Below are 14,385 nucleotides of genomic sequence, written 5' to 3'. Positions count from 1 at the left end.
GTGACCTGTAGCCGCTCGCATCAAGTTCAAGTCTCTGATACTTGCCTACAGAGTGATTGTTGGCAATGCTCCCGCCTACTTAAATGCTCTTGTAAAAGCACATGTCTGCCGGCCGTACAGCCACGGCAATCCAGGCTATTCTCATTTGTAGTTCCACGTTGGTGGAACGAGCTGCCACAAACGACCAGAGCAGGGACCTCCCTCTCTGTCGATAAGAAGCACTTGAAGACCCAGCTCTTCAGAGAGCACCTCCTCTCCTAACTTACAATTACTTAGCACTACTTAGCAGTATTTATTTGTTGTTACACTAATGTTTCTGTTGCAATGTAGCTTGAATGTTATTCTCCCTTGTAAGTCGCTTTGGATAAAAGCGTCTGCTAAATGACTAAATGTAATGTAAATGTTAATCAAATGGATCACAGTGGACATCAACAAAAGAACACCAACCAGTAGAAAGAAAATGACGTTAAAACGAAAAGTGTCAAAACAACGATATCTCTCTAGCTCACCATACTGTGGTGTTCTCAGGTCAAACCACTGGAGGGAGCCATAGAAGAGGGCGGCACCCAGGTAGGAAAGGCTGCCAGTTGGGGATCGTTGTTGAAAATAGGTATGTCCACCGGCAATGGCATTTTTTGCGTGTTACCTGGACAACGCCAGCAGGAAACAGGAATGCTGCTGATGCCCCGTATCAGGAGCCTAGTTGTTTTTGCTCCCCCACCCTTTTCCGGTTCATGATTTAAATACATGGACTTAAGTTGATTATATCTGAAAATGCTTACCTTTCACTCTACGCCTACAGCATTGCTCCGTCATAGTTTGCACGTTTTTTTTTTTTAGTAATTGAATGAAAAGTGAATTGTCTAATTGAACCATATTGCACCATAAATACCGTTGCACAATCTGGTTTCTGGGTTTTCGTGAGGATGGGTCAAGGGATGCTCAGAGGTTTGGGGGATAGTGAAACTGTGAGCCAGAAGCCCCTCCCTCACTTGCCTTACCAGGTCTCTCAGAGTAGTCACATTTCAGGTAAATCTGAAATAAGAGTAAAAAATATGGTGATTTCTCATACATACCAAAAGTGAAGTAAATTGTACAATACAACCAAAAGGAAACAAGGTGTAGTGTGTAGAATTTACAGCACAGAAGCATCCATACAGTGGGGACGCACAGGTTATTTTAGAACAGTACGGAGTAAGGACTTGGACAGTCCCTTGACCCAGGTGTGTTTAAAAATGTCGTTTCATACGCGTAGGAAACAAACTAAAATCAATATATCTAAAATAAAAAGCCGGGCACGGGAGCCTGCGCACAGCGCTGTCTGGAGGAGAAACAAAAATCAACTCCAATTCTCTGAGTTTGGAGTTGATGGAGTCGCTCTCCGAAAGATGATTTAATCGTAAATCGGCCCAAGCCCAGTAGCCCATAATGGACAACCCAAACACTGGCTCAAGAGAGGGCCTTTCGTGGCCCCAGTCGGTTCCATGGAGGCTGCCATGCTGCAGCGCCACGGGGAGGGTTCAGTTGGTTGCGATCTGCAACCTCACCGCTAGCGTCACTAAATTCTACACAATGCACCTTTAATGGAGCATTATGTAACTTTTGGTATTTAGGGAAGGATGGGCCCCCTGCTAGTGGCAAAGGTATCAGATGGCCCAGGTACCAGACAGACAGCTAATGTTAACATTAATAACAGCATTATTTTGAAACAAGTGACTTATTTACTTTTAAGCCGAGTTACTATAAGAAATTTGACCGACATCACTTCCAGTCGTACTGTGGACAGAAACTTTTCGCATGAGTTGCAAAATTGTAACATTGCAAAATTGCAGTTGCAAAGTTTTTACATTTTAACATGGAAATTGCACACGGCGACATATCTTCTTGCACGCAGAATCCAACTCTCCCAGGGAATGAATGGACTTCTGGTTCGTTCTTGTTTTTTTTCTTGTTCTTGTCATTTGTGGTATGAAGCAGGCTGGGGTGAGGTTAGGACAATTCTAAGGGCCTGTGACAGACAGGGGCTCTAAAAAATTATGACAACATTAGGTGGTGGGGCCCAATGGGATATCTCTTTTCATGGGCCCCAAAATCCAAAAGGCTTATTTCAAACCAGGTGTGAGAGAGCAAATTTGATTAAATCCAGTTTTAAAAACCCAATCTATACTAGAATACAGGTTTGGGTTCTTGAAGTTGATTTTTAAAGTCCATAACATTGAAGATGTTCAATGTTCAATACATTCCTCAATACGGATGACGCTTCGCCATGCAAATTAAAATATCAGAAAAGAAGCAGTCTTTATTCGTCACGCAACACACCACACTACAACACATGCTTGCACACACACACACACACACACACACACACATGCCCATGCTTTGATGGTGGCCGGTGAAATGGATCCTCTGCATTTGACCCATCCTGGCCTGTCCTTCCTCCGGGGGCACAGCCAGGAGCAGTGGGCAGCATACGTGGACGCGCCCGGGGACCAGGTGATAAGTGTCCATCGCTGGTCAGACGATGATGGGTGCATGTTTTTTTTGGTGGGGGTCCTTACTGACGTGAGGTGGAGGAAACCCCATGTGAGCACGGGGGGGAACATGCAAACTCCACACAGAAAGGCTGCTATTTGGGAGATAACCCGCCGGAGCACGGTGCCAACAGCGCCCCAGGCGGGAATCAAACCCAGGACCTTCTTGCTGCGAGGCAGCAGCGCAATGCACTGCACCACCGCGCCACGGAAAAGATGTAGAATTAGGACTAAGTCTTCTCCTGTTTTGATCTCACCCACTTCATAAAGGCTCTTTTCTGAAGCTCTTTTAAGTCGCTCATGGACGCGGGACAAGCTATCAGCTACAAAGGCCTTACTTGAGTAAAAAGCAGGGTGTTACACCCCTTTCATCACCTGAGGGCAGCAAATCCCAATACGATTTTAGAGACAGTCCAGGCAACCAAAAGTACTTGATCCCTTTTATGCTCAGATTAGGCGCAATCTGCATTATTTGGTTGGATATCTTTAGTATGGCGTGAGCTTTTGTCGCCCACCAGCATCACCAGACTATTAATCTCATGATCGACCGTTTGTTTATCGAAACATTTAGAGTACAACAGAAAACGCCGTCCAATTACTTAAGGTCAGCACTGTTTAAGCAAATAAATAAATATAAAAGCAAAAATATAGGCATTCTTATGAATACGTGTGGACGTATGTTAAATGTGCAATGTGAATACATGCTTTTTATACACAAATTAAAACTGATCCGAATATATAAAGGTTATCTCGACATATTGAACAGACCGGCCACCTGTGCACCACAAGGAAGCGCAGGTGACCGCCCACCTCCAGATCGTGGCGCCTGTGCCCCCTGTGAAAAACGCGCCGTCTCACAGCTCGCCCCGTCCCATTCGGGGACGTTTCGCAATCGTACGTTTCCGGGTGAAATCACGGCCGACCGAGAGCCCGCCGTTCGCCGCCTACCGGAAGGCCCTCCCTCGCTCGCCCATGCGTTATACCCGACTTCATTGAACGAACGGCTCTTTTTTTTTTTTTTGTGCTTTTATTCACTCGCCAGAAAACGGATCTCCAAAACGAGTCGAATCGTTCACCTCGTCGAGAAGGCAGGGGAACGAGACGGGGAGCAGCGCGCGGAGCGCCGCTCGCACCTTGTGACAAACAGGAAGTGTCACCTGCGCGGCGCGTCGAGCGCGGCGCCTTGACGTCATTCCGACGTTCATCCCCTGGTAGGCAGTCGCGAAAGGCGAAGCCGAATGACGACGAAGCGCCGGGCGGGGTGAGGGGGACTATTTTTACAAGTTAAAACCGTAAGGCGGCTCGAGGTAAGTCGGACAGCGTTCGCGTTGTTGCTTTTTTGTTTGTTTTTGACAACAGTAACTCTGAGCGTCATGTCTGGTTTGTGTCATCGTGGTCTTCACCGGCTAGCGTTAATAGAGGGTACGGGTCCTGCTTTGGGACAATCCTAAGTGGGCGAAAAAGGATGTTATTTTTGGATAGTATTTTAGAAAAAAAGGATGATATTCTTGCCAGTTATATATATATATATATATATATATATATATATATATATATATAAAATAGTGTATTATTAACTTTTCTGTTTTAGTTTGTCTCTCTTGCATCCATGTCAGAGACCTTACCCCTGCACAACAACTTTGAAACCGAAATATCACAACATAACTAACGACACAGTGATTGTCCGGGCCGTATATATACATAACAATGTCAAAAATTAGCGCTGTAGTACGGAGATGATACGTCCCGAGTGTAAATGGCGTTCAAATAGAATTTTAATTGTCGGTAAAATGTATTGCCAAATCTATCGGCGGACACGTTTTTTTTTTTTTGGTTTTTTTTTCTACAATTCCATTCCAATCATATTTCCCCACCTCTAGCTTAACATATGATTTAGAGTAAGTAATTTGGAGTAATATTCCTACTCTGGGTTGGGAAGGTTATTAACGACAAATAATCAGTTACAGTTCGCTGATCCCCCTGCCATTGCTGTCAGGCACACTTTAGAAAGTGCATTTCATTTTTAACTGAACTATTTGCTGTTTGTTTAGGCAGGGAAGCAGGGAGCTGTCCAACGAAGCTAATTGACATATCCCTCAAGTGTAATGACCAAAATGTTAATTCTGAGATAGCAATTTTTCTGCTTGCACTTGCTTACACACAAAAAGTATCCGCTCCCATATAACTGTTTCTGGCGTAGCAATCTGGGAAAGCGTTGACACTCTTTCAAAACCAGTTCCGCTTTAGATGCAGTTTAGTCATGTCTGGATTTGTCCTCCCTCGTACATACCCCTCTCTGTGTGGAAAGTCGTATAATCATTTGTAGAAAGGTGTAAGCATACCGTACACACGGATTCTTCCCCGACACCACTAATTTGGTGTGTCCCCCAATTTGGGTACATTTTAGCTGAAGGCAAGGATTTCTGCACTGGCTGGTTTGGCAAACGAAATCTGGAGCCTTGCCCACACGTATCAGTCAGTCAGTCAGTGGAGCGGATCAGGGTCGGTAGGACTAGGAGCCCAGTGACGCCAAGGAAGTCACACAGGGACAGCACCTTTACCATCAGTCAGAACGAGCTGTACGGTATGTGTCATACATATACTTATCATTTTGAATGTTCCCCATTTTGTCTTGCAGTCTTTTTTATAAAATAAATAAGATTAACGCTTCATTAACCCCAGGTGGGAAATTCAGAAGACTTTGTTGGAGACTTGTATGAATGACATGACTTTTAAAACATTCATTACAAAATAAATTTGAATATGGACATTCGGTAACAGGAAAGCTGAAAAAATTGACATATCACCGTTCCCCTGCACTGACAGCCTGGCCCACACTACTCACATGTACCAGTATACGTCACATACTGGCAAGACCTAAATCTTGTTTATACTCCAAAACGGATGCAAACAGTGGACGCGCACACCGTTCTGTACATACTACATTGAGCGTCTGCATTCTTGGATGCGTTCCACACATGTGTACTAGAACTCAACATGGGTAAGAAACACAAATTTATAGCAGGCTTCCATGTTTTGCCGAACAGTGCGAATATAATACATTGAGCTTGGAATTGGGGAATACCTGCTTGGAGTTACCGGTTTCTGAGTTCTGTGGAATAAAGCTTTCCATGGATAATGTTGTGAAATACTGAACAGTTAGCAATGTTAGTTGCTTAGCAACCTTGAATCCGAAGGTTTATGTTTAGGTGACAATTGTCAACTTATTTTCTGGCGAACTCCTTTTTTATTGTGTAATGTTGTTTGTATACTGTTTAACAAACCTTCCAAAGAACATCACTAGCCTGTGTGCAATCGGCATGTTAGGTGCGCACAAAATTTGTTTTTGGAAATAACCAGCGGACAAAATTTACGTCACAGGAAAGTATTAAATTGGGCTTAACTCTATAACAAGATCTTAGTCTTTGTTCTCAACGGGAAGCCGTCAAGGCTTCACACCAGCATGTTGCTACAGTAACAAATCCATCCCAACACCTGCTAATTTCTGTGTGGTTGGAAAGGGGCAGGAACACAATGACATCCCGTCATTAGATCTGCTAAATAGCTGCTGCTGGCCACTGTGCATGACACCTTTACCAATCAAAAGTCAGTTTTCCCCCTGGGCATGCTGGCCTTGGTTGTTTCTTCCAGCTGATATGGAGAAAAGTCTCAAGCACTTCTAGAATCTAATTGTGAGCTGAATGGGTCCTTGTTGCTCCTCTAAGCAGTTTCTTGCTGCACAGGTGCCATAGCAGCATAATCTTTCTCTGTTGGACGTCTTCTGCTCTGCTCATACAAGTTAGACATTACGAAACGTTATAAAACCAAAACCATCCAAAATATCCTTTTATGCTCTGAAAAATTCCTTTTGCTTTCATGAATTTGAATATCAAATATGGTAGCAGAGTGTACTACAATAAACAAGGAAGTTGTGTGTTTTTCAGCTCAGAGGGCTACCGTTAGATGTGGTATTTCCCAACCCTGTCTGCCCAGAATTATTAATACTAATATTTTATTAATTTTCTTACCATTCAGTCTGGAATCTATGGTTACACAAATGCAAATGTAGAGTGTGCAATTTTAATCAGGCACTAGGTCTTGCTGCGCTGTGTTGGCCTGGGTCTGCTCTCATGCCCCTTCTGAGGTAAAGTTAAAGAACACTGATAAGGGTAGCTGACGTCATGGCACACACATCAGCCAACAATGCAGCTATATACTGCAAGCCAGATTTACTCCCGAAGCAGGCCTCTCCCAAGGAACTGGGCTGGAATGAATGAAGAATCTAAATAAGTGTTCTACTAAAATAAAATTGTGTAACTGTGGCTAACAAATGACGTCCGTGCTCTATATTCCCAAAGCCCTGACAAAGTTAAACAATGGGATCAGTTATATCATTGAGGTATTTCTTAGAATATACATTGTGTTTTAAGGCAATTGGGAGTAGAAAAGGCCTTGAGGCAATGAAGTGGAATGAAAAACATATCGTAGTTGTATAAAATTAACTTTTCTGTGAGCCAAATGATTGGTGGAATGTTGGGCTTTGAGTAATGAGGATGCACTGAGCTAGTGCTGCTGGCATCCAGTGTTCTGAATTGAATTCAAGAAAAAAAAAAAAAAATACATCTCAATCCGGCAAACAGCACGGGAACATAAACCCATTAGGGAGAATAGGCTGTATGTCAATGTACTACACATTCCAACAAGACGCATAAAGAACAAAAAAACAAAAATACAAAGCACTGTTAACGGGTAGGATTGATTGGACTATATTGAGTGAGCTTTGGTGTCAGATGGGTGAAGTGTTTTATGTGTGTTTTAGGCAGGGGCGGGGGTATCACATTAAAAGCCCAGTATGTCAGTCAGTCTGGCTGCTGTGTCCTGGCCAGTTGAGTTTTGATTAGCATGTCTGCACACTGGTTGTAAATCCTTGCTGAAGCCTGTGTGTTGACAGCCACACATGATTAGAGGTAGTGGGACGGAATGGGTCAGCAGCACTGGATCAACGGCTCTGAGTCACCTGCATGATGTTCATCACCACGACAAAACACCTCCTATCACACAGAGGTCCACTGCTGCACCTGCCGCCTGCCGGGCTGACACAATTACCCTGAAGTGTGTGTCCTCTTCATTGTTGGCAGTGAGCCACCTGCATGCATTTCAACTGTTGCCAATCCTTCTTTCCAGCCCCCTCATAAGAAATCTCGGTCTTTCTGCCTCACCCTTTCATGTTCCTCTCCTCCTGTCATCCTCTTCTCCCCTCCCTGTCTTTCTCGCACACGTGTGCATGCGTGCATGTTTGTGAAGTAATCGCTCCTTTTCTACAGTTGAGTTCTTGTGTAACATCCTCTTCCAGTGTGTGTGTGTGTGTGTGTGTGTGTGTGTGTGTGTGTGTGTGTGTGTGTGTGTGTGTGTGTGTGTGTGTGTGTGTGTGTGTGTGTGTGTGTGTGTGTGTGTGTGTGTGTGTGTGTCCGTCCTGTGCTCACATTTGTCTTGCTTTGGTGCCCCATCAACTTGTCATATCTCCAGCCAGCTCGGAAAAAGGAATGTTGCTTCCGCTCAGTGCAAGGGTGGATAGGATCCAATATACATGACGGTGTTCTGAAAAACATGCATAGGAAAAATAAATTGCAGGAGCGCAAAGCATGACTCACTGAGAGATGGGAGCACCTTGGTGGAGCACAGCAGGCCGTGACCTGCCAAGGAATGCAGTGAGGACAGCAGATGGAGGAATAGCAGAGAACTTTGAGAGGAAAAACAAGATGTTTTTAAAATTAAGCAAATTTGAATCTGAACAGAAAGAGAATAGGTATCTTGATCTCTTAATCTGCCACATGTGAGTTCACCATCTTGACTTGACATCGCTGTAGCGGAAACCCCTGTCCACGGCTGCGAAGGATTCTTTCTCTCAACACACAAATGCGTGAAGAAATTCTGTCACAGGCATGCATGTTTGTACCTTGTGATATCAGCCCTACACAGTCACATTGAGCTTAAAATTGCTTAAATTGTCTTACCGTCACCCCTTTACCGAGTGGGTATTATCAGAAAATGTTCACAACCGTCAAAAATGACATATAAATCTCTCGCCTGAAATAGGAATAATGTATATGGATGTTGATCGTGATCAAGCCATTTTGTAGCACCCCCAAATAAAGAGTTTAGTGTTTGGATCCAGGGTGTTGCCTTCTGTCAGATGATATTCCAGTGTAAACGTTGCCATGAGGCTGAATTTCAGTCCAAAGCTTTTCAAATGCAGGTGTTTCTGCAACTGATGATGAGTGTGTATCACCTGTGTGCCACGCCATGGTCAGTTTTATTAAAGTATTCCTTTGACTCCAAATCCCATATGTAAAACTTGTTTGAAATGACAAAGACGACAAAACCGCCAACATCAGTCAGTTTGCAGCAAGTCCCTGATGCTGGTATTATTTTTGGTCAGATTTATTTTCATTCCCGAGCACATGCGCAGCCCTGTTTTCATGGTGCAGGTGCTTCTTATAATTAGATGTCGTATTTTTGGCCATGGAGAGGAACATCTCTCCCACACACAGTTTACAGTACATGTTGCCACAAATCTCTCGTTCCTTTTTATCTAGTAATTGAAAATAATGTGACTATTATCAGTGTTTGAACGCAATCGAGAAAAAAATATTTTGGCTGAAAATTAAGTGTCCAACCCTCTCTCTCTCCTTTTCTCGTTTATTGTTTTGGTTGTTCAAACTCAGTTTGAGATTCCTGTCCGGATTTCGAGTCCCATGTCTGTAAACTGCGGGCTCGCTCTGTTTTCCAGTGAGAGTGTTTGAGTCCTGACTAAGATGGACCTTTGTTCAGCCCAATAGCCAGAGAGTAACTGATTTACAGGATCTTTGGGAACTCTTCAGAGTTCACACGTGCACACAGACATGCACACACATACAGACTGGCAACCTGGGGCAACTTTATAATTGCAACTATGGTATGAGAAGAAAGTTAAAGGAATATCCAACTCTAAATTACACTTCTTTTCATAAAATAAACATTAATTTTTGTGTTTTGTGAAGCTGGGTAAATGTCACAGAGTGTGGGTGTTGATTGTTTTTTGTTTTTTTGTGTTTTTGGGATAGGCCAACAGTGGTCTTTTGTTTACGATGAGGCAGGGATGACGCATGGTCTAATGTAATAGCCCCTTCACTCAGGCCACACTGGGTTTGGCGAGGGCACGACAAATGTGTTTTTTTGGTTGCATTCCTGGGTGCCAGTCTTTGTCTTTTGTTGTTTTCATTTTTTTATTAGTGTTTCCGCCTGTAAAGACTAAATTGTGGACGATACCATTGGGTTCCTCCTCGCTATTTGCTTGAATAAGATGAAGTCTGTGTTTCCAACAGCTGTCCAAACTACACTGTGTAGGTAATTTTCAGGCCCTTGGGGCTTTTTCAGGTAAGAAGACTGGTGTAGTGTCAAAACAGAGACGCTGCTCCAGTGATCCTCACAGGGTGATAAACAATGCACCTCCCAATACATTTATGGAAGATACCTTTACAACAGGACCGGTTTAAAGACCGGTTGATTGGTGAGATGGAGGTATGGGAATGTCCATATCATGCAACATTGATATTTCTAACCTTTTTGTGATATATATACTGTATATATAACATACTCACACCATACCATGTGTGAGGTGATTTCTTGCAGAGATAATCGCTCCATATCACTGAAGTATGGTAACTTTCTTTTTGTATCACAATATTATCCTCTTGTGCTACTTGTGTTGCCTTTTCTGTTTGAATCTTCTTCAGAGTTGGCATTTGTGTGTATTTCTCCTTTGCGTAAGAGGGCCAGGCTCTCTTCCCATATGGACAAACACAATATGCAACCATCCTCCAAACCGATTGTCTTATGCATCACCACTTGTGCAAGGCTTTCTTAAATTAGAGATATTCTGTTAAAGCAGCCATTAAAAATGGCTGCGCTGATTTTATTTGAATATCGAGGAAAACAAAAATATTAAATACTGTCAGCGTTCTATCGCCCAGCACAACCCGAAAGAGCAGCATCACAGTCCCCCTACCCTCCTCGCGAGCCACCTCAGAAGCAAGTGCAGAATGTATCGGCCTCGAAGGTGCCTTTGTGCGTGTAGACGTTCCAGGGACCCGAGGGAGGGAGGGCGGGAGAGAGCCGATTAGTTTTGTTGGCAGCCTGACGCAGCTCACAGTTGTTTTAGGATCCAGCATTCTCCACATTCCTCTCCGGGGGGGGGGGGGGTGTTCCAACAGGAGGAATTGAGGGCCAGTCTGTATCAAAGAGTGAAACTTTTACTGTGTTTGTAGAGTGATGAGGTGTTAGTGGGGAGGTCTGAAGATAGTCATTGTGTGTTCCCTTGCACTGTGCTCGTTAGTCCATTCCAGACAGGTACCAATATGCACAGGCATGATTACTCATCCATGTGCTCAAATGTAAGTTGCCACAATAGCTTCATGCAGAAAATCCCAGCCTGCGTCACCAGCCGCCGCTATGTTCATAGTGCTTGATGTTGTTTTGCTCTTGAATTGTCTAGAATTCAAAGTCATTCCAACTGTGAGTCTCAGGTTGCAATAACACAGCCTCTGCCACGCAGTAGTCACAGGCTGGTGGGACACATTCCTGTAGGTGTGTGTGAAACGGGCTTTTCTAAGCCTAACATCTCTTCCATTGGCCTCGTCATTGCCCTTGAGAAAGCACAATCTGTGAGTTCATTCATGTTATTGTTGTATGCATACAGTGTAGGAGCTATGACAACTTATTAACAGATTATTTACATCTGCATTGGGACTGATCCTTAATCTCGATTTCTGTACTGTTCCACAGTTTTACACCGCTTCCATTAAAGATACCAAAAGTGAGCTCCTGTCTCCGGGTACTTATACGGAGAGTGTTTAGCTCGCTTCATAGCGATGTACGTCTACACGTGGTGAGCGCAGAAGTAGAAGTATTTAATGATGAGGGAAAGCGAACCTTTAAGCAATGTCAGATGTTGACATTGGGATTTCCCACATTAGGAGATTTATGTAGAAACTGCGGGGCAACCAATGGGTTTTGATGTGTGTTGAATGAACACTAAACTACCTAATGAGTTTATTTACCAACATCTTTGATTAAATGTAGCATGCAAATTAAATGTCACATGTAGCAGGGTTTTCTAAGCCTCAATATCAGTCAGTCCCTGCTGCCACTCGGTCTCTGACATCATGCAACATCCTTAAAAAGCTACCACAGGGCTCATCATGCACAGACAGACGCGGCGGGTCTCATGTGATACTGTAACTTGAATCCAGTCAGTCAGTACAACATCGACTCGTAGTCTGTAGATTTAATCGTTGTCAACCACACTTCCTAGAAGTGTGTGTGTGTGTGTGTGTGTGTGTGTGTCAGAATTGTATTTTCATAATCAGTTTCTGGGGAAATCCAGAGTAGGGAGTAAGTCTGTTTGAACATGTCCATCTATGAATTTATCAACCATCTTGCAGCGAGTTCATAAATGGCGGTCTCGTTTCAGTAAAGAGACAGCTGACATCACCCACATCCTACAGTTGTTTTTCCCCCCCAAACTCCTTGTGGGAACACCCTAGTAAACAAGATAGACCATCTTTCCCAGTGGGAGAAGTGTGTGTGTGTGTGTGTGTGTGTGTGTGTGTGGGTGTGGGTGTGAATGTTTGTTTATTCCTCAGTTTACATCTTTGGGTCGGTAGTTACAAGGCAACTCTTTGAACTTGGGACATGAAGTGTTCTATGGAATGACCTAATACGGATGGTATTGTGGCATTTTACCATGGGAGCTTGTGATTTTTCCTACTTCAGAAGAACTTCTCAGGTCTCACAATCTGTTAACTTGCTTGAAGTGCAAAATCTCTTAAAGTTAGATTATGCCGAAGGTGTAGGTGTGTGGAGTCACTCGGTCAAGATTGGCATAGAAAGAAGAGGCACTGTAAAAACATGGCGGTTATGAGAACTCGGGACTCTCAAACATACACACAAAGCACTATGCCCCTCACTTACCAATACCACACACACACACAAAGCTACACTTTGCTTCATGTATGTGGGAGTTAGCTTAAGGCTCAAGGTGTGTCCACCCATTTTCAACCTCAGGCCAACTACGGTACCACCAGTACTACTACCACTCCAGTGCTTTCTCAACCTTTCTTTTACCCACTCCTACTGTACCAACAGTATAAACACAAACACTTACTGTAAGAAATGGCAAGTATCAAACATAGTTTATCCCTCCCTCCCATCCCTTTCACTTCCTTCTCCTTCACACAGATGCAGTGTGTCCGCAGCTCTGCAGAAAACCCCAGCAAGGAGGAGAGGCACAGAAAGTAAGAGCCCCCAGGAGACAACGGGTAAGTGTGTGTGTGTGTGTGTGTGTGTGTGTGTGTGTGTGTGTGTGTGTGTGTGTGTGTGTGTGTGTGTGTGTGTGTGTGTGTGTGTGTGTGTGTGTGTGTGTGTGTGTGTGTGTGTGTGTGTGAGATTAATGAGCCCTCGCTGGCCTGGACTCTTGAGTAGAGGCTTGAGGGAATGTTTGGCGATGGGACATTGTATTTCATCTGAATGTCGGTATTACGTTATGGAGGACCATTAAAATAAAAAATAATAATAAAATAAAAAAGGGGGTGAGGGGTTATTCTGTGTTGATTTTATTTTTTAAATTGTTGTCAATATAAATGGACATGTTACCGCATACACAGTTGCGTTTGCGGCGTCCTCCACCCCGCTGTGGTAATCGCTTCGTCTAGCACTGATTCTAGCAGCACAGGTGCAGTTTTTACGTCTGTTGACATGGTAACCGCTATGCCTCCTGTCAATAACCGCAGGTGGCCAGTAATCGCTGATCAACACACAGATCTCTCTCTCTCTCTCTCTCTCTCTCCTCTTCCTCCTACTCATAAATGGAAAAATAGCCTGATCCAATTATCGTCGTCTGCTCTGGCAGTGCGTTTCACCTCCCACCCTATCATCATGGAACGATTGCAGGACCTGTGTGCTCTTTGTCTTAAATGTTGACTCTGACTGCACTTTCTCAGAAAAGGCATCGAGGAATCAGCTTTTTCTTGTGTGTGTGTGTGTGTGTGTGTGTGTGGGAGGGGGGAGGAGTGTAAGGCTGTCGTACTCTGCATGACATGAAGCCGTATGTCGTAACCCTCTCACTCTCACACAATCCTAGGAAGCTCTGCCCTTACAACTGTTCTTCATGGCGTGTTTGGGTGGCCTTTGCCAACCCTGTGCGTCCATGACTTACAGGTTGTTACTCTGTTTATAATAACTCCAGCCTTTTATCTGAACTTTGGGGTAGGCCATGCACACATGCTACTGTTGAATAGTCTGAGTTCCACTGGGAAAGTCTGTTTACTTAGATACTTTGGTCTTTGCACAATAGCCACATGTTTCAGAGTAGCAGGGAAATCTGCTACTGCTTTGAAAACACTATGCCAGCAATATTGGCCTTTAAATGTCTTTGCCGATACAGTATGTTGCCGTGTGCCGGGTCAAATCTAGCCCCGTCGGGCAAATGGAAGGTAGTGCCGCAACACAAGCGGGCCTGTGATGTTGATTAGACACTCAGTCAAGTTTGGATACACGGAAGGAAAGGCAGACGTACTGTATGTGTATCATTTGCTAGGGCAGCGCGCTCTACGAGCCAAGATATCCTGAGTTTGTTTGTGTGCTCATGTTCTACTGCGTGTGTGAATGTGGGTGTGGTGCTGGTGCCAATGTGTGGCCCTTTGTTTCAGAGGTAGATAACAGGTCGTTTGGCAAATTGAAGGTACCAAAAATTAGTGTTGGTGTCTCACAGGCTGTGTGAGAGCCCTGATAGTGACAAACGAAGCAGCTCTGTTAT

The 14,385-nt window shown here is 44.0% G+C and overlaps 1 protein-coding gene across 1 annotated transcript in view; it reads left to right on the top strand.

The window, feature by feature from the left end:
• Window positions 1–3,796: 3,796 nt before the first annotated feature.
• The window catches only part of pik3cb (phosphatidylinositol-4,5-bisphosphate 3-kinase, catalytic subunit beta), a 49,351-nt gene continuing 38,762 nt past the window's right edge, over window positions 3,797–14,385 (top strand). The window contains exons 1-2 of the mRNA XM_080006456.1: window positions 3,797–3,838; window positions 12,810–12,889. The gene's annotated coding sequence lies outside the window, so the exon portion shown is untranslated. The remainder of the gene's footprint in view (window positions 3,839–12,809; window positions 12,890–14,385) is intronic.

This window comes from Zeus faber, assembly GCF_960531495.2.
Source record: "Zeus faber genome assembly, chromosome: 9".
Lineage (NCBI taxonomy): Eukaryota > Metazoa > Chordata > Actinopteri > Zeiformes > Zeidae > Zeus > Zeus faber.
This window is presented reverse-complemented; position numbering and strand designations above follow the sequence as displayed.